Source organism: Dipodomys spectabilis, unplaced genomic scaffold (genome assembly GCF_019054845.1).
Source record: "Dipodomys spectabilis isolate Male_0828 unplaced genomic scaffold, ASM1905484v1 ptg000189l, whole genome shotgun sequence".
NCBI classification, from domain to species: domain Eukaryota; kingdom Metazoa; phylum Chordata; class Mammalia; order Rodentia; family Heteromyidae; genus Dipodomys; species Dipodomys spectabilis.
Window position 1 is genome coordinate 1,121,190 of NW_024870866.1, and position 21,060 is coordinate 1,142,249.

The 21,060-nt window shown below is 41.3% G+C and overlaps 1 pseudogene; it reads left to right on the forward strand.

The window, feature by feature from the left end:
* The first annotated feature begins 10,277 nt into the window (after positions 1-10,277).
* On the forward strand, positions 10,278-11,901 carry LOC122121527 (annotated as a pseudogene).
* The last annotated feature ends 9,159 nt before the right edge of the window (positions 11,902-21,060 follow it).

Here is a 21,060-nt window from a genome sequence, read left to right on the forward strand (position 1 = left end):
GAAACATATTAGGAAAGGTTCCTCATCTCTCGCCATAAAGAAAATGTAAATCAGAGCAATCCTGAGATACAATCTTACCCAAATATTCTGAATTCTGACAACAAATGCTGATGGGGAAGTGGAGAAAAGAGGAATCCTACTGCACAGCTGGTGGGAATGTATACTAATACAGCAACTCTGGAAAGCAGTCTGAAAGTTGCTCAAAAATCACAACACAGACCTTCCCTAATACCCTCCCTACAGCCATACCACTTGTAGGCATCTACCCTGAGCATCATGAACCAGAATATGGCAAGGACACTTGCATAACCATGTTCCTTGCTGCTCAATTCACAGTGACAAGATATGTACACACCCAGATGCCCCACAATAAATGAATGTATCCAATAATTATGCTATTTATATACAATGAAATTTTACAGACAGAGACATTAGAAAGAATAAAATAATGTCATTTGCAGGGAAATGGAAGGAACTAGAATAAATCATGTTAAAAAAGTTAAGCCAAGATCAAAGAGACAAATGGCACATTTTCTTCCTGATTATGTGGAAGTTAGATTTAAAACACAATGGGATATGAAAACTGTACAGGATTCTAGGCATCATGTATAGTGAGTACAGTAGGGGAAAGCCTTTGTAGAAAATCACCAAGTTATAATACACAAGCACCTCTTCTTATGTATATAAAACAATATATATATATATGCATATGCATATATATATATATACTAAATTGAATTGTAAAGATAAAGAAACAAGGAACTTTTCTTAATTTCTCTTTTCATTTTCTGATGACTCTGTATTCTTTACCCAATATACACTATATATGCATGCATATCTGATGGAAGATGGGAGAAGGGCACAGAATCAGTGGAAAGTGGATGAAAAATTGCAGCCGCGGAGCCCACTGGCTCTACTGGACATTGATGAAAGTGAACCATGCAACTTGCGGATCGACATGGGAGGGAGAGAATGGAACAGAATGGGGGAACAGATTAGACTATGTAAAAGGAAGGAAATATACTAGCTACCTGACATGCAGAAAGATAACCTTGCTGTATATCACCGCTAAAACAACAATATTTTTTCAAAAAGAAGAGAGCTCCCAAATGAGAACATACGAGAAAAGGGAAATAAAGAGCAGATAATCATGTTTTTGTAAGGTCTTGGTACCTGATAGTTTCAATCATTAGCTTTTTTCCTACCAACTGAGTCATACTTCTAAACCCAAAAGTCCTTATAATATTCAATTTTTTCCCTTGATTTCTTCACATTTTCTATTTACTTTTTGTTTTGTGTGTGTGTGTGTGTGTGTGTGTGTGTGTGTGTGTGTGTGTGCCAGAAATGGAGCTTGAACTCGGGATCTAAGTGCTGTTCCTGAGCTTTATTTTTGCTCGAGTGCACTCTACCACTTGAGCCAAATCTTCACTTCTGGATTTTCTTGTGCAGTTTATTGGAGATAAAAGAATCACAGAGACGTTTTACCATCATTAGATTCAAATCATTATCTTCAGATCTCATCCTCTGGGTTACAGCCATGAGCCAAGTTACCTGGCTTATGAATTGTCGTTCTTTTTTAACAAGCTGGTGCCAGTGGCTCATGCCTGTAATCTTAGCAACTCAAGTGGCTGAGATCTGATAATCGAGGTTTAAAGACAACCTGTGTAAGATAGTCTGTGAGTCTATGATCTCATTAACTGGTTACCAAGAAACCAGAAGGAGCACTGAGATTCAAACTGGTAGAGTGATAGCCTTGAGCACAAAAGAGCAGGGACTGCAACCAGGCCCTGAGTTCAAGCACCACATAAAAAAAATAAGTAAAAACGAATTTGCAATCACTTGTGATCTCAACATCCTCAATTCGTGGTTTATTTAAAGCCAATTTGCATCTCAGTTTGCACTTATTCGGAGTGTAACTAAACTTGTATAACTGTTAAAAGAAAAAAATGAGCAGCTGTGTGCAGGTGGCTCACGCCTGTAATCCTACCTTCTCAGGAGCCTGAGAAATGAGGATGGTGGTTCAAAGCCAGCCTGGGCAGAAAAGTTCCCATGAGACTCCTATTACCAATTAATCCCTAAAAAACAAGAAATGGCACAGTGTTTTAAACTGGTATGCTATACTCCTAACCTTGAGCAAAGGAGCTCTGGGACAGCAACCATGCCCTGTATTCAAGCCCCATATCTGTAGGGAAAAAAAAAGAGTTCAGTGCTGGGAAGGTGGCTCAGTGGTAGAGTTCTTGACTTGCATGTACGAGCCTCTGGGTTTAATTCCTCAGTACCACATGAGCAGAAAAAGCCAGAAGTGGCACTGTGGCTCAAGTGGTAGAGTGCTAGCCTTGAGCTGAAGAGCTGAGGGATAGTGCCCAGGCCAAGAGTTTAGGAACCATGACCCACAAAAGACAAACAAACAACAAAAAGAGTTCAGACATTTAAATGATGTGTGCAATAGACTATCCACTAAAGATGAAAGATTATACGAATGAATTAATAATTAAAATGATCAACATTGTTTTGATTTTATAAGTAGTGGATGTAGCAGAGAAAGTGATAAGAAATAATTATTCATTCTAACCACTCTTGTATTGTTTTAAACTCATTTACTACTTTTAAACTAAAGGAGCACATAAGTATCGTTTTACAGAAAAACAAAAGTTGTACATGTATTTTAACCTGAATTCCACATTTTAAAATTTGCCTTTTAGTAAACAATCAGTATATTTTTATATAAACTACTTGTAATCCCTTTAATACTTCAGGTCAGTCTAGTATTTGATTATATCATAACTCCTCCCTTCTTTCTTTTCTTCATTCCATTCCTTCACATCCTTTCCTCCTTTCTATCCTAGCAATTAAACTCAGGGCTTCATGCATTTTAGGTAGGTGCTCTACAAGGTGAACCATACACCTGTGCTTTTTGCTTTGGTTACTTCTGTTTTGTTAGTCATGTGGCTTGAACTCTGGGCCAGGACACTGTACCTTCACTCTTCAGCTAAAGGCGAGTGCACTACTGTTTGAGCCACAATTCCACTTCTGGTTTTCTATTGGTATATTGGAGGCAGGAGTCTCACAAACTTTCCTGCCTAGACTGGCTTTGAGCTGTGATCTTCAGACCTCAGCCTCCTGAGTAAATAAAAGTACAGGCATGAACCACCTGTGGCCAGCTCTGCTTTAGCCATTTTTATGGCAGGGTTTTCTGTTTATGAGCAGGCCAGAATGGATCACAATCCTTCTCTTTACCCTTTCTGAGTAGATGAAATTAAAAGCACAATGATTTTGGTTCAGATATTGATTGAGATCCAATAAAGTGAATGTTTGCCTAGGCTAGCCTCAAATCCTAATAATCCTCTCTGCAGCTAGCAATTCAAGTGTGAGCTACCATACCTGTCCCAAATTTCTGGTGACTAAAACATATGAACAATGTTTTAATATTTTTAAATGTTGAATTTGGGGACAATGAGTACTTTTACTTGCCTAGTTTCAAATTTCACCAAAAAACCCAAATATTAACTTTTGGTTTCCTACATAGCATTAAATAAGCAGATAAACTTTAACAAGTAATTAACTATTTAATGAAAAAAAGCTAAACAATAATCATCCTTACCACTATAACTTTGGACTTAACAACTTGTCAAACATTGTTTATATCATAGTTGTTTTTTCTGGGCAATATTTTCAATAAACGGATCATTCCACCCCCAAGGTGGATGGCCAAACAGCCTATATCCACAGGAGTGAAAGCCAAGCCATAGGCCAACACACTAAAGGAAGACATGGTCCGGAAGTATTGTAGGTGGCAATGTCCCAACATAAGGGACAGCTTAAATAGAGCTTTTTCTTAGGAAAGATACTCTATTAACCCATACCTCTTCTTCTGGGTTTATCACTGCTTAATTGGAGACAAGTCTCATGGACTTTGTTGCGTGGGCTGGTCTGAAATCATGATCCTCAGATCTCAGGTTCCTAAGCAGCGAGGATAATAGGCATGAGCCACCAATATCTAGATTACTTATTCCTTTAATAAAAATAAAATGTCTATAGCATGGTTTAACAGAGAGCTTGAATCCTTTCCTGAGTCTTAGAGATCTTCTGACTAGAAGCAGAACAGCAAACTGACATGTGGGAAACTGTGTCTACCATATGAAACCATTTTCCAAAAAAGTATCTGGCTCATCAGTTTGGCTTCTGGACTCACAAAATTAACATTCAATTCTCCACTGAAGTAGAGGGTATCCATTGCATGCTCTGCAGCATCATAAATCACTTGCTGGTCATTAAAAACCCCTCTTTTCAATAGGAAATGCTCAAAAAATTCTGTTCATTGAATAATCATGACAACCTTAGGAGATGGGAATTACCAGTATCCAATTGTATATTGTGGTGCTTGAACTCAGGTCCTGTTCCTGATTCACTTTCTAGAACTCTACTTCTTGAACCACAGCTCCATTTCTGTTTTTGTTTTTGTTTAGTTGGTCATGGAGCTTGAACTCAGGGCCTGGGGGCTCTCCCTGATCCACTTTCTAGCACTCCACCACTTGAGCCACAGCTCCATTTCTGTTTTTTTTGTTGTTGTTGTTATTCTTGCTAGTCATGGGGCCTGAACTCTGGAACTGGGTGCTGTGTCTCATCTCTTCAGGTTAAGGCTAGCATTCTACCATTTGAGCCATAGTGTACTTCAGGCTTTTTCTTCTTATGTGATTCTGAGGATTCCAACCGAGGGCCTCATGCATGCAAGGAAAGCACACTTCTACTGAGCCACCTTCTCAGCCCACTTATGGTTTTTGAGGGATTAATTGGAGCTAAGACTCTCATATGACCTTTTCTGCCTGGGCTGGCTTTGAAACACAATCCTTCCATCTCAGCCTCCTGAGTAAGAGTGTAGGCATGAGCCACCTGTTCTTGGCTCCATTCACATTTGTATACAAGTGAATAAAGCTTAGTGATATAGTGTCTTCCTCTTTAACCAAAAGCAGGTAAGAAACCAGAATTTTATTTGAAATTCAGTTGAATCTGAGTCTATATTCTTAACAACCAGGCTGTAAGTTATTTGATCTTTGCACAAGAGTGTTAGTAGATATAGAACACATGTCATGATTTTTCTATTACAAATGGCCCATGACAGATAGTTGGGCATGGTGGTGTAAGCTTGTAATTCCATCACTTGGGAGGCTGAGGCAGAAACACATTAAGTTCAAGGCTGTCTTGGCTATGTAGTGAGATGCCATCTCAGAAGGGCAGAAAGGAAATGGCTCCTGACTATATAAGTCTTAGCAATTACTTTCCCATCTTCTGTGTCAACAAAGAAAAGCCTAAGATTCTCCAAGGCCAAACAGAAAGCATGGCCAAAAAGAATTTCCCAAAATACCTGGATACCAGCTGTGTCGACTCATTCTTGGGCCAATACAGTGTCATCCAAAGCCATTTTTGAACAGTTGGATCTATGACCCCTTCTCCCTCTCTTCAGAAAGCACTTAAGACATTGGCAACTGTAATATTAAGTGACTAGCAAGTGTCACATGGTACCTGAAGACACTAATGGTTCATGGTATACATTCTGTGAATTAGAACTTATTAAGTTTGCTGCCAAAGCTGCATCAGGTGCAGTACCAGTTGGGAGAGGACAGCAGGCTCCATAGCTTGAGCCCTATGACCTACTGAGTGCACCATTGAACCCAGCAGCCCTTCACAAAAGGCCAGGAGAGAAGGCTGGATTGACATAGAACCATACCTTCCTTCTCAGGGGGCCACCATGGTTCGTGAGGCTCCTTTGGTGTGGCATGCTACCGTCACCTCATTTCTGCTTCCTGGAAGGATAAGTCTGATCACATGCCTGTGTCACTTCACTCCCACTTCCGGTCTGGGTGGGTAAGGCCATTTGACTGCACCACCTCACTCTTGCTTCTGGTCTTGGTGAGTGTGGGCTGTGGGCTTTCACCACAACACTCCTGCTTCTGTTCTGGCTGGGTAGTTGCCATTGTCTGTGTCACCTTACTCCTATGTTCCCTCTGGATGAGTGGGGGCCGCATGCCTGTGTCACCTCACTCCTCCTTCCAGTGTGAGTGAGTTGGGGCCTCATGCTTGTGTTACTTCACTCCTGCTTCTGGTCTGGGTGGGTCCAGATTGGCTCTGAGCTTCTTAATCCCTGTAGATGCTGTTTACCCGCATGGATTGCAGCCCAGGCAAAGCATGACATCAAGGGATTAGAATGGCACCTTGTTAGGTTTGAGAACTCTGTTATAAAATTGTGTGTGTGTGTGTGTGTGTGTGTGTGTGTGTATGCACATCATGTGTGTACCCGTGTTCACTGATCTTGGGGTTTGAACACAGTGACTGAGGTCTATCCCTGAGGTATTTGATCAACATAGAGCTCTACTGATTGAGGCACAGCTCAGCATACAGCTTTTTTGTGGTTAATTGAGATGAAAAGTCTACCAGATTTTGCTGTCTGGGCTGGCTTTGAACGACTATCCTCAGATATTAGACTTTTCTGTAGGTATTATGTATAGGTGTGAGCTACTGGAACCTCTCTCTTTGCTCAATTGCTATCCAGAGAGAAATGTGCATGGCAAGCATTCCGGAGGAAAAAGAATTGAATTCTTCCAATGAGCAATGGTGAAAATACTCAGGTTCTAGCCCAGTGTTGGTGGATCAAGCCTGTAATTCTATCAATTCAGGAAGCTGAAATCTGAGAATTGCCGTTAGAAAGTGTGTGGAGGACTGAGTCCTTAAGACTCTTTATCTACAATGAGCCATCACAAAACCGGAAGTTGAACTGTAGCTCCAAGTTGTAGAGAGCCAACCTTCAGTGAAAAAGCTCAAGGAAAGCACTCAGGTTGTGAGATCAAGCCCAGTGACTACAAAAAAAATGAGAAATATACCTGGGTAATCAGTATAAGTTTACCATTTTAAATATCACTTTTCCATTATATTTAGCTCTGTCATAGGTGCATGAATCAAAGGGGAATAAGAAGCTTGGCTAAAAAATATAGGCAGCATTGTGCGGGGGAGGGAGGCAATGTGTGCGTGCATGCACATTTGGCAGTCCTGAGGCTTGACCCTAGGGTTTTCATCTCTTGTTTGGCTTTTTATCCATCAAGGCTGGTATTCTGCCACTTGATCTACAGCTCTATTCCCAGATTTGTTTTTATTGTTAATTGGAGATAACAGTTGTACATACTTTCCTGCCTGTGGTGGCTTATTCTAAAACATGACTATTTTGAATCCTGCTGTAAAAAATGTGTGTGCACACAGCTCTACTATAACACTGACTTAAATTTCTTCAGGTGTATATGTAGGATTTCCTGGGTGGAATTTCCACACTGATTTCTGTTGTGGTTACATTGATTCACTTAATTGCCAACACTGTGTAGAGTGTCTTTCCCCACCTCTTTGCCAGTATTTGTGTTTTCTTTGATAATAGGCATTCTCATTATGCAGAGATGGAACTTCAACATATATTTGATTTGCATTTCCTTGATTGCTAAAGACATTGAATATTTTTCATGTATTCTGTAGACATCTATATTTAATTTGGGACCTATCTAGTCAATTCACTTACCTATTTATTGATAAGATTATTTGTTCTTTTCCCTTAATGTTCTTTGTGTGTTTCATATTTTGAGTCTATACATTCTAGACGTTAGGATTTCTTCTGTTACTCGAAAGGCAGGAGTTTAGGCTTATTTCACTTATTCTTACCAAAAGACACCTTCTAAGCTTCAAGTTATTTAATCTATGATTGATTTAAAAATGAGCTGACAGAATTAACTCTCAGAGTGACTGCCAACAAGTACAAGTTTTGAACTCAGAATTCAGTGTCTACAAAGAGAGATATATTTTAGTATTTTAAATAAAAAAGAGATGTATATTAGTATTTTAAATCAATGAAAGCTAATCAGCTACATTTTCTCAAAATATGTAATTCTAAATATTTCACTACTCTTCAAGGTAAAACTATTGCAAATTTTAGCACAAATTAACAATTTTACGTTCTATTTATTTCCTTGGCAATCATTCAAGCTAGCCAAATTAAAAAAATACTATTTTAACCAGTTGCTGGTGGCTAACATCTGCAATCCTACTACTGAGGAAGCTGAGATCTGAGGATTTCAGTTCAAAGCCAGTCTTCAAGAAACTCTGTGAGACCTACTTCCAAAAAACCACCAGAAAACCAGAAGTGGTGCTGTGGTTCAAGTGGTAGAGCGCTCTCCTTGAGCTGTATAACTGAGGGACTGCCCCCAGACCAAAAGGTCAAGGCCAACAACCAAACAAAACAAACAAAACAAGAAGAAAAAAGAAAAATCCAACTGTATGAAGAGGAATAATCTCCAAGTTTTTATTCAAATTTTTAATGCTTGTGGCAACTGTTTTCATTTGGTAAAAAGTGGACAGCTTATATATGTCATTGTGATAAATTTGCTACTATGTGGTTGCTTTTCTCCTATTTATAGTTTTATTCATCTAACATTATTGAAGATGAAAAATCCATGAAAGGCAAGACATATTATTTGGCAAAACTGGTCAGTTAAAATGACTAGTACATTCTAGTACTTTGGCAAAGAAGCTGTCATTTTTATTCCCTCCCCAGGATTTGAGCAATGAAAAAAAATGTCTTGACTTTTCCAAAAAGTGAGTAAGACGGCTCATATTGAAATAATTAGAAGATAGTGAAAAGAAAGTTTAGGGTGCATAATATGTTTAATTTTTAACCTTTCTCACAAAAAACTTCCAAGAAACTTAACACACATTTGTTATAGATATTTATATCAAAGAGCCCACTGCAGGTGCCTGATACCTATAGTGTGCAACTCAGGAGGATGCGATCTGTGATTGAGATTGGAGCCAGCCTGGAAAAGCAATGATTGCATGGATGATGCCTCTTACTATTATATCAAGTCTTTTCCTCCAATCCTCAAAGTGAAGCTGTCTCCCCACATGACCATCCTTCTGATTTATTGACATTAACTTTTTCTTTTATGGTTTTCTCCAACAGCATGACATGTGCATGGAGGCAGGCCATTCACATCTGTATTCACATCTTTCTCTCTAGTTGCCTACAATAGTGCCTGGTCCTCAGTGCTTAGTAGTCTTGTGTGGAGATGAGCCTGTTCTGCTCATGAAATCTCAAAGTTCAATCAGGAAAGCTCATCAAGCTGTGGTCTTATGGTAAATCATCATTTCTTCTAAATATTATGTTTTTCTCCTTGTGTATCTAAGTCCACCTAAGGGTGAGATCAGTGCCTGACACCTATCGGTTGTGATAGCAAAGGTAGCTATGACATCATAGAAATTTATTGTGAAGCTTCAGGAAGACCTGATAACTGAAGCACCCAAATTGGTAGGTTCCCACAGCCTGGACTACATTCCACATATCTGCCATCAAACCATCATTCATTCTTTGCTGGGCTCAGACTCATCATATGTTTCCCTTCTCTATTTAAAATAACGAAAAATGTGTTTTTGATATGTTATTGAATTATTGAAATGTGCCTCCAACCAAAAAAATAATTCCATTATTGGAATGTAAATATAAGGCATGGATAAAAACAATCATAAAAACTCCTAGGGAAAAGATCAAAAGTGGCAGCTACTACAAAAGTTGTTTCTTAATCTCAGCACTGGTGTCTCACACCATAATCCTAGTATAATGTAAACTAATGAAACTTTTCTTTTTGTACCAGTCCAGGGGCTTGAACTCGTGGCCTGGGCTCTGAGATCATTTGATGAAGCCTAGCACTTTACTACTTGAGTCATAGCCACACTTCTAGTATATTTGGTAGTGTAGTGGAGATAAGAATTTCACCCACTTTTCTACCTATGTTGGCTTCAAACTGTGATCCTCGATGTCAGCCTCTTGAGTAGGATTACAGACATGAGCCACCAGTCTCCAGCTAAAAGTTATTTTTGTAAGATATAAAAGTTTACTTATACAGAGGAAGAAAGGGGGAGGGCGACAGCGGTAGAGGAGGGCGAGGGTGAGGGCAGAGCCTGAGTGTTCCACACATCCCGCACCAGCGCCTCGTGGCACGCCCCACTCTCCTCCCATGGCTGGGACGGCTGCAGTCCTCTTGGTCCTCTCGGTCCTCAGGGGCCTGTCCAGGAGCAGCGGCAGCAGCAGGCAGCCAAAGCGGCCCACCTACCCTGCAACCCAGGCCTGGCCGGCGCGACAGCAGGTGATGGAGTAGCTGGCCGCCAGTGTAGCAGAGAAGCACTGAATGAGCCAACCCTGCCGTCCCAGAGGAGCGCACTCCAGTGCCGCATCCATCAGGCCCGCCGGCTCAATGAGTGAACAGAGTATCTGTCAGGGAAGAGCTACTGCATTGGTTTGTGATGATGCCAATAAAAGTGGGTGCCAGCTGTGGTTCAACTGGGTTCAGCAGAGTTCATATCTATCACCATACAGGCAACAACACATTCAGAGTGCTGGGCAGGAAGATCCAGGATCATCAGTTGGTGATCAGCTGTGCCATCACCAAAGGATTAAATTATAATCAAGCAACACAGACCTTCCACCAGTGGCGAGATGCCAGGCAGGTGTACAGTCTTAACTATGGCAGCAAAGAGGATGCTAATGTCTTCGCAAGTGCAATGATGCATGCCTTAGAAGTGCTGAATTCACAGGAGGCAGGACCAAAATTGCCTAGATAAAATTCACAACTGCCTGATGAAGTTCAAAATGGCCCATCCCAAGAAGAGTTGGACATCCAAAGAAGACAACTGCAAGAACAGAAACGTCAGAAGGAGCTGGAGAGGGACAGGCTGGAGAGAGAAAGAATGGAGAGGGAAAGACCAGAGAGAGAAAGGTAGAGAGAGAGAGGTTGGAGAGAGGTTGGAAAGAGAGAGGTGGAGCAGCTGGAGCCGGAGCAGATGGAGCAGCTGGAGCAAGTGGAATGGGATCAAGAGAGCAGAGTGCCGAGTAATGCCACCTCTGCCTTTGTGGAGACCCCTGTAAACTCTGAGCTGGGAGACCCCTCTGCTTCTGAGCCAGGCTTTCAGGAAGCCTCTCAGCTGTCGGAGGCTCCAGCCCCGCAGGGTGTTATCTTGGGACCACCTGCACCTCCATCTCCTCCAACACTCCCACCAGGTCCAGCCCAGGCCTCTGTATTCTCTCCTCCCCCAGAACCTCCTCCTTCACCCCCACTGCTATCCTCTGGCCCTCCTCCCCCACGCCCTCTTCCTAATCAAGCCCCTCTCCTGTACCACCTCCTGCCCCTCCCTTCCTGCATCCGGATTTTTTTTTAAGGATCCTTTTCAGAAGACAATCGTCCTTTAACTGGACTTGCAGCTGTGATTGCTGGAGCCAAGCTTAGGAAATTGTCACGGGTGGAAGATGCCTCTTTGCACGGTGTTCACAAATGTGAACTCCGTGTCAGCTAAAACAGACATGGGTGGTGGAAATGGACCCGTTCCCTTGGCAGGTAGCAGCTTAATGGAGGAAATGAGTCTCCTGATGGCCAGAAGGAGGAGTATGGCCGAAAAGGGATCAATAATAGAAGCAAAAAATGAAGAATCAGAACCTGTAACTTCTAAGGTCTCATCAACAAGTACACCTGAACCAACCAGGAAACCTTGGGAAAGAACAAATACAATGAATGGCAGAAAGTCACCCGTCATCTCTAGATGAGATTCTCCAAGGAAAAATCAGATTGTTTTTGACAACAGGTCCTATGAGCCATTATAAGTCCACACCCTTGTCCCAGCCCAGTGCTGACCGGGTCCAGACAGAAAGCCTTGACTCTGACAGACTGAAGCAGGATATTTTAGATGAGATGAGAAAAGAACTAACCAAGCTGAAAGAGGAGTTCGTTGATGCAATCAGGCAGGAGCTGAGCAAGTCAAATACTGCATAGAGAAGCAAACTAAGCAGAGATAAGACTTGAATCTGGAGAAAAACAAAAATTCCTACAAACAATTGTCAACATCACCCCTACAGTTACGAGCTATCAGAAGAAAGTGGAAAAGGAGTCAAGGGAAAATCCCCATCCTCTGAAACCTTCTTAAGTTGTGACTCTGGCGATCATCTGTTTTCATCTCCGTTTGCTGCTGCTTTGACCTTTACTGCAGGATGAAAAGAGAGTTATGTATGAGTTTCCATAACATTTATGCAGAAAATATAAACCCATCAGGCAAGATCGCCATGCATTGAGATATTTTCATGTTGAAATAAAACCACACATTTCCCACAAACCCACTGCTAAAATAAAGAGTAGAAAGGCTCATGAAGTTCTCCCCCCTTCCACATCCTCCCCTCTTTGAGTGCTGAATAACTGAGCAAGCTCTGCTTTTGTATTGCGTGTCTCTCTCTCAGGTTTGTCTTCCTATCGTATTTGGTATTCCATGACTAATTGAGATCAGCGCTATGTAGATTTAGATCTTAAGATGAGGAACAAATAGAATTGTACATGTTTTCAAAGGATGACATTTACAAGAAAGTGTCTGTAGATGACCAGGTCAGTCGTGAGTGATTGTACAGTGATAGGAAGTCCAAGTTAGCCTTTAGGGGTTAATTAGAGAAGAGAGCATTAAGGACTTTCTTCAATTTTCAGCCTCCTGAATCTGGCATAGCTCTTCTCTCCAATTAACTTTCCCACAAACGTCAAACGTTATGGTTAGTCCCATGTATGCACTGAGAGAGCATCTGAAATTCAGTTTCTACTCCCAGGCCAAGCAAAAATGAAAAAAATAATAAAAATAAAAGGAGGTGGAAGCAAGCACATATTAAAGTTTTAAAATGACGCAAATGTTGCTGGTCATGTGTGTAATCCTTACTACACAAGAGGCTGACATCTGAGGATTGCAGTGTCAAGTCAGCCAGGGGAGGAACCTGCTTGAGTCTCTTATCTCCAGTTACACACCTTGAGCTGTGGCAGAGGTGTTAAAAACACCAGCATTGATTGTGAAAGCTAAGATATAGGTCCCAGAGTCAGAGGTGAAGCCACAGGATCAATAAAATTTTAAACGGAGAGAGGATGAATAGAGGATGAAATCTGAGGAGCATGCGTCAAAGTTAGCCCATACAAGAAAGTCCATAAGGCTTTCTCTCTGTGTGCATCTGTGTGCTATCCTATGGCTTGAGAGTGTTTTGTTCAAAGATAGAGCTCCACCACTCCCAACTTTTCATTGATTAAATGGAGCTAAAAGTCTCATGGACTTTCCTGCCCTGGGTGGCTTTGAAGCATGATCCTCAGATTTCAGGCAACTGATTCATTCGGGGCTTCGCATAAGGCTCATCTCCTATTAACTACCAAGAATTAAAAAAAAATGGAGTTGAGCTGTGACTAAAACGGCAAACTGGGTAATCACTTTTTAGGACAGCACCTAGGGCCTTAGTTCAAGCACCAAGACAAAACAAGTATATCTACAAGCTTTCCTTTGGCTCATTTGGTAAGCCACTAGTCTTGAAGGTAAAGCTCTGGCATTGTATCCAATCTCTGATTTGTAGCCCCATGACTAGCACATATACAATAAAAATTTTTTAAAAATGCAAAAAAAATTTTAAGTGGAAAAAAGAACATATTAACATTTTAAAATGAGCAATGGTTTTATGGTTCATGTGTATAATTGGAGTACCTCAGGAATCTGAAATCTGAGGATCAGTTTGTAGCCAGACTACACAGAAAAGTACATTAGAATCTTATGTCCATAAGCCAGAAAAAAAGCTAAAAGCTGAGTTGTGGAAGTTGTAAAATATCATCCTTGAGCCAAAAAGCTAAGAAACACAAGGACACTTGTGGTTCTGTCTTGTAATCCTAGCTACTCAGAAGGCTGAGGTATGAAGATCACGGTTCAAAGCCTTCCTGGGAAGGAAAGTTCATGAGACTCTTATGTCCAATTAACCACCAGAAAACCTTAAGTGACACTGTGGGTGAAGAACTCGAGCATTCACCTTAAGCTGAAGAGCTCAAAGGCAGCACTCAGGCCAAGAGTTCAAACCCTACCCTCCGTAAAAATAGGTAAGAAACAGCAATGAGGCCCAAAGATTAGGTCTACTGACCACAATAAAAAAGCATTGAGGTTGAAGGGAAGAGCTGGTTAAAAATATTAAAATAAGACAGAGGCTGGTTGCTTATGCCTGTAAATCCTAGCTACCCAGGAGGCTGAAATCTAAGGGCTGCAGTTCAAAGCTAGACCTACCAAATGTCCATGAGACTTGTGCATGTAATTACCAGTACGAGGAATTGAACTTGCCCTGTTTTACTCAAGGCTAGAGTCCTACCACTCCAGCATTTTGGTGATTAATTGGAGATAAGAATCTCAGACTCCGGCTGGGAAATTGGCTCAGTGGTTGAGTGCTTGCCTTGCATGCATGAGACATGGATTTGTTTCCTCAGAACCACATATACAAAAAAAGCGAGAAATGGTGTTGCAGCTCAATTGATAGAGCGCTAACCTTAAGCTGGAATGCTGAGGGACAATGCCTAGGCCTAGAGTTCAGGCCCCACAACCAATGGAAAATAAAAGAACCTCAGACTTTGCTGCTCAGACTGGCTTCAAACCAAGAGCATCAGATTTCAACTTCCTTAGTTGTGCTGGGCTTTGCCTGAGACTTTTCAAAAAGAAAGAAGCTGGAAGTTGCGCTGTGACTCAGTTGGCAGAACTGAGCAAAATCTCTGAGGCAGTGGCCAGTCTCTAGATTGAGAAAAAAAAAAAACCATAAAAACATTCAAAAATAAATAACACAATGTAATACAAAAAATGTTAATATGATGCAAAGGAAAACTATGTTTCTTTTAAATGCAGCAAACAAGAACACACTACAAAATTTCAAAATAATATACTGAAAGTAAGGGGAAAGGAAAAATTTTTAAAATTCATGCAAATATTAAATCTAAACTGACATGACCAAAATCTAATGTTATCAGAAACTTATCTCTTACTTTTCTCTCACTTGTAAATGCTTACAAGCAATTGTCCCTCCAGTTTCAGCACTAGTATGGTGATTTGGAAATGACCTTTCTATGCAGCCTTGTCTGAATAGGGATCTTCCTTCTTTAGCCTCGAGTTAAACTACAGCCACTGCCCTCATTTTAATTCACAAATCCTTTAAAACTCAACCTCAATATTCAAATGATGGGTCATATGTAAAAGAATGAATAAACATCAGAGATCCACCAGAGATCCTCTGAGGAATACAATCATAACAGTAGAAGAGCACCGACCACTCAAGGCAGGTAACAGAAGGAAGATTTAGCATTTCTTTTTTTGGATGTGCAGGGGGTTGAAAACAGGGCCTTATGATTGCTAGGAAGGAATACAATTCAGTGATATTAATTATATCCACACTACTTTGTAACCATTACCTCTGTTCGTGAACTTTCTTTTCAATAATGATGGAATCCACACAATCATTGAGTATTAATCACCCCCAATGACCTGCCCCAGAAACTTTTAATCTTCCATTTTTCTCTTATGAAATGGTTTAGTCAATATATTTCACATAATAGATTATTTTTGTGTCCATCGATGACAGATATATATTAATTGCAGCCTTTTGTGGATGAGTCATCATTTATGCATACCTCACGTTTTATAAACCTATTCATCTGATAGACACTCCAGGTGTTTACAACTCCTGGCTATTGTAAACATTGCTGATGTTATCGTTGGCATGTGAGCTATTGGTTTTTGTTTGCAGTTCTTTTGGGTATACAATGAGCAACGGAATTGCTGGGTCATGTGGTAATGCTATGCTATGTTAGAAGAATGTGTCAAATTCTAACATAATTGTTATATCACTTTCATCACCACAGAAATGTACAAATGGTCAGTAAAATATACAAAAGTATTTCAAATCTTCCACAGCTGTGCCCTAGAGGATCATTTTTTTTTTACTTTTTACTTGGTTTTATTTAGGCCATGCAGGTCTTGAACTATGTAGCATTGTCTAGAGCTGAAGTGAGAACAATACCAAATGCCACTGACCCAGCCTTCAAAAACATTTATTCTGGTAGTCATTTTTTCTAGGGATAAATTTTAGTGATTATATGCATGTTAACTCTTTTAAAATAAGGTTTTGAATTTTAAAATGACATATAATTGTAATGACTCTGTGTACCATCTTTATTATTAAAAAAAATATATTTACTAAAACTATAAAAAGACAAAAAGGGTTTGAACTATCTGAGTTAGATGTCAGCTTCCCAGCAGAAAAATACATTACAATCACAGTCTGATAAAGACCCAAGCGAAATAACACAATAAGAGCTCATCTAAAGTAAAATGAAGAGCAAGGACTAGGGCAGGAGTAGAGCACTTGCTTGCCAAGCAGCCTCTGAATCAAAACCCCAGTACTGCCAAGGGATAAATAAAATATTAACACTTAAGAAAAGGTGCATATTATAGTATGATGGATGACATGGAGGTACACACCTGTACCTAGGCAGTAGAATTATGAAGTTAAGAACAGTCTTGGCTACATAATGAGACTCATCTTGAATAACATAGAATAAAATAAATCAAACTACATTTTTAAAGACTAAGGTGTAGTTTAAATATAATTCAAATCGTTTTGCATGTACAAGGAACTGATATAATGCACAAAAATTATATGCTTTAATAACTACAATGTCAGTTTATCAGTGCAGTACAAGGTGCCCCTTGTCTGGAATCCATCCTAAGACAGTTGGTGCACCTGTCTTCTGGGATGGACTGAGGGCGTTGCTAGGCAAACAATATTTTGATCTCCATTCTTGGGTCCCACTTACAAATCTTTATTAAGTAGACCCCCTACAAATCTCTCCCACCCCAATAACAGCCTCCTGGCTTTCAAGTGAGGTTATCTTTGATATCTCTTAGGGCTCTCCACTCTTGGCTGGAACTACTCTGTTCCTAGGCCCAAATTCAGCAGCTTGTTCTGAGAAGAGTGGTAGCTATTTTGCTAGCCAACTCTGTCCTCTGCAGTCTCCTCCTCAAATTAGTCTTTGGTATCAGTATGAATCTGCTCAGATGGTAGAGCCAACCTGGGCTGGCTTTGAACCCTGATCCTCAGATCTCAGTCTCCCTTGCACCTGGCATCATTTCTTCCTTCGAGGAATATTTCAGGGGGATAGAATAGCACAGCATCACATACATTTGTTAGGAATTGCCCCAGGGTGAGCCAGATGCTCAGACTCAAACCACTGACCTTGATATTGCCTTTGGTGTCCAATAGGATGTTGTTGGACTTAAGGTCGCGTGTGATTCTGTTTTGGTATAGGTGGTGAACAACACTTACAATTTGTATGATGAGCCTCCTGGTTTAATCCTCATATTGATGGCAGGATTTTCAGATCCACCCCAAGAGATATCCCCTAATGGCCAGTTCCATGATGAGACATACATACTCTTCCTTCTCCATCACTTAGTACAACCTAATGATGTGTTTGTGCCATACCGTCTTAAAAATGTTCACCTCATTCTTTATCCAATGATGAGGACTCTCACTTCTAGAGTATTTTAAATGCCACATCCTTGTCTGTGAGTTGGGGATGTGCCAGCTTCACTTGTCCATAGGTACCTTTGTGGATGAGCTCTTTCATCTGGTATTGTTCGTTGATCTCTTCCTTCAAGGAGCTTGAGCTTGATTTTTGTGTTCTTCCATCCTTCTGCTATTATGGCAGGTAGCAACCCTACCTAAAATAGACTAAATAAAATATTGGAAAACCCAGAAAAAGTAAAAAGAAATACCAAAATCCAAATGACAACCAGTCCCCACAACCAAAACAATCAGCTTTGAGTCAGTCCAGCGGGTCATCAAGCAAGACCTCCCAGACCTGTTAACTGACATAGGTTGGAACATGGTGGCTTCCTATATATCCTGCATGGCCTCACACCTTGGAGCAATCACAACCAGGCATAGTGATATCATGGAGGAAATGGACCAATCAGACTCTGGACCAGTGAGGTCCGAGAAATAGTGGACCAATCACAGCCTGCCAAAATTGACACTCTAGCTCTTAGGCTTCAAAGACTGTTACTAAGGACTCCAGGTGGGTTTGAAGTTGCTCTGGTATTTATCATGGCATTTCTGAAACCACTAGGACAGTGGTCAAAATCCTCTGATTTTCTAGAGGACTACTGCATATTATAAATTGCTTCAGTGGAGACACTAGCTAATAGCCTCCATTCTTGATGGCCACCTTATCCTATGTCTTATTCCAGCAATGGCCCTGCACAAGGCCTCCCTCCTTCTCAAGGACACCTGTGTTCTACAACTTCCTCCTGAGAGACAAGTTCCAGGCTGGATTTGAGCCACAATCCTCACACTTCACCTTCCTGAGTAGTTAGGATTATAGGCCTTAGCCATCGGTAGGTACTTAGCTCATCTCTTACATTTGGAAGAAGTATATTTGTTAGAAAGGTGGGTTTTCAATATGTCCTTTTAGCACCTTAAATTGTTTCCCTTGCTGTCCAATAGTTAACTTATTTTCTCATGAGAAAGTTTTCATAATAACATTGAAGATCACTTGGGTGTGATGAGTTGTGTCTGTGCTTTGGGATGTTTTCTGTCTTTATTTAATTAAAATGTGTCTTAGTGTGGACCTGGGTAATTATGTTAATTGACTTTTTGAGCTGCTAGATTCCTGAATAGAAGGGTTCGTGCTTTCAATCAAAATTGGGAAGGTATTGGTTATTATTCGTTCAAATACTATGTATTACTTTTTTCCCTCTGTACTTTAAACATATATACATTATACATATATATTCAAATTGTATATTTGAATATACATATACATACCTACATATTTATATTACATATACATTTATATACATATATTTATTATCACACAGCTTCCACTTTTGTGATTGTTTATGGTAGGAAGTTTAATTGATCTATATTAGAGTTCGAAGTTTTCCTATTTATTTCTAGATAAAAATATGCTTTTCTTGGCAAGGATATTGAAACAGCATCAAAGCACAGCTAGCCTCTCTCTCCCTCTCTCTCTTTCTCTCTCTCTCTCTCTCTGATTTCCTGCCTCTGTCAGGTTTTTGAGCACAGGGTCATTGCTTATTGGGTTCTTCTAGTGTGTGCTGTGATCTTTTGCAATGTCATGATCTGATTCAAAGGTCATGAGGTCTGCACCTGGAAGAGGAGCTGTTCCAAAGTCAACCTGCATGGATGCACCTGTCTGCCTCTGTCTTGATGTCAGAGCCCCTTTATCCACTTGGGAGGCCTTAGCAGATGCCCCTTTGACAGGACTGCTGGCTAGTGACTGTGGACAGCACAAGCACAGCCTCTTGTTTTACCTATCAGAAGTCTGCAGTGGAGCCTGGGGGTGTTCTTCTGTTGGAGGATATGCTTGGAGCAAGGCAGGGGTTGAATAAGCCTCATTGTGGCCTGACTTCTGGGGCACAAAAAAGGCCAAGTATTTCTCTGGGCTCTTTTCAGAATATATGGGCAGGTTCGGGAGCAGAACCTGAGCTTGGGGGCCCCTAAACACAGGGTGGGCAATGAAGCTGGGAGGGACAGGGCTGTCCAGGTTGGCACGGGGCAGATGATGAGCCTGTATTAGTAGTCTGCTGGCTTACAAATGAAAAGTGATGCGTGTTTGCTACCCAGACATATTCCACTAAGACTGGTTGCACCAGAGAGTCCCATGCTAGTGGGGGGAAACTGCTAAAGACAGCAGTAGATGGACCAGGAGCAGTTGGTGCTCTTTGTGGGCAATTCAATGCTGGCTCTGGCAGGGGGAATCTGAAGGTTCCCTAACTCTGCAGATCTAGGGAAACATGAGCCCAAGCAGACACCAGGCTTGGCCAGCTGCACACTGGGCAGGCTGGTAGGTGAAACCTTGCTGGTTGGCTTTGCAGAGTCCTCAACCTGGCACACCTGCCAGCACAAAAAAACGGCCTAGCATCTCCTGAATCATAGAACTTGGAGATAGCACCTCTCCTAACTTGGACATGCAGTGTCCAGCTGTCTAGAAGCTGCTATGGTCAGTGCAGGTCTGGGAGGAATGGCAGGCCTGCTGCTGGAGGGAGCAGATGCCCCTTCCAAGGCATCTGGGGGGAAGGGGAGCCCCTGGAAATAGGCTGGTCTGTCCTGCCCAAAGAGAACACCTCCAGTTTGTTTGACTGTTTGGTTGGATGGAGGGTCTCCCCTTGGGGACAGTGGTATTAGGAGACTGTGTTGGTGAGATTATCCCAAAATTAAACAGTCGCTGAGGGAGCAAAAGAGTAAAGCTTGCTGAACTGCCCATGGCAGGTGGAGTTAAGGTCATGACAGCTTCTCTCTTGAAAGATCCCGAAGCTTTGTCACCAGAAGACAAGTAACATCATGCTGGCATGGAGTCTAATGGTTTTAGGAAATTTATCAGAGAGCCGTACTTGGCTTGTATGTAACTCAATTGGGCTCACACTGGGTGGGGAGTTTGGGCTTTAGAGCTGGGCATGACAGCTTGATCTTTTTGATCCAACACCTTCTGGAAGGTGTTGGAATTTTAGGAGGTCTGAGTACATTATGAGATTATGTGTGTTCCTCTGAGCTTCATCCTTGGTTTGTGACAGGGATGAGCCCTCCTTTCTTGCTGTCATGGTGCCCTCAGGGTGTGGGCTGGTTTCTGGCAGGTAGAAAAGATTAATGTGCCTTCTAATCCCTGAGCCTCACTAGGAAGGGCTGTTGTTTGCAGGGAGGATTGTGTCATTGGGAGGTCTTTATGTTCTTTGAGTAAGGGAATCTACATACTTCAGAGCACATCTTGGCTTTCTCTCTAAATGTTTAATTTCTGTGGAAGACTGGTATCTAAAGGCCTAAAAGTTTAAGGCTCCAGAGGCTTTCTAGGTTTCCAGACATATCCAGGGATCCAGGGCTTGTTCATTTTCATCTTACAAAGACAGCTCTAACATCCTCCCTTAGTCATGGGATACTGAGCCCTTTGGCTCTGGCATAAATGAGGAAAGACAGGCAGGGCTGTTGCTAAGGAAAGCAGACAGGGCTGCATTGTTGCTGAGAAAAGGCAGGCAGTCCCTCTGTTGTTACATAGTTTCATTTTATTTCCCATTGTTTGTAAATAAAGCCTCCTGATTGGACTTCAGGAGCTGTCCACAATCATTGCTCCATTACTTTTCCCTGCTCTTATCATACTG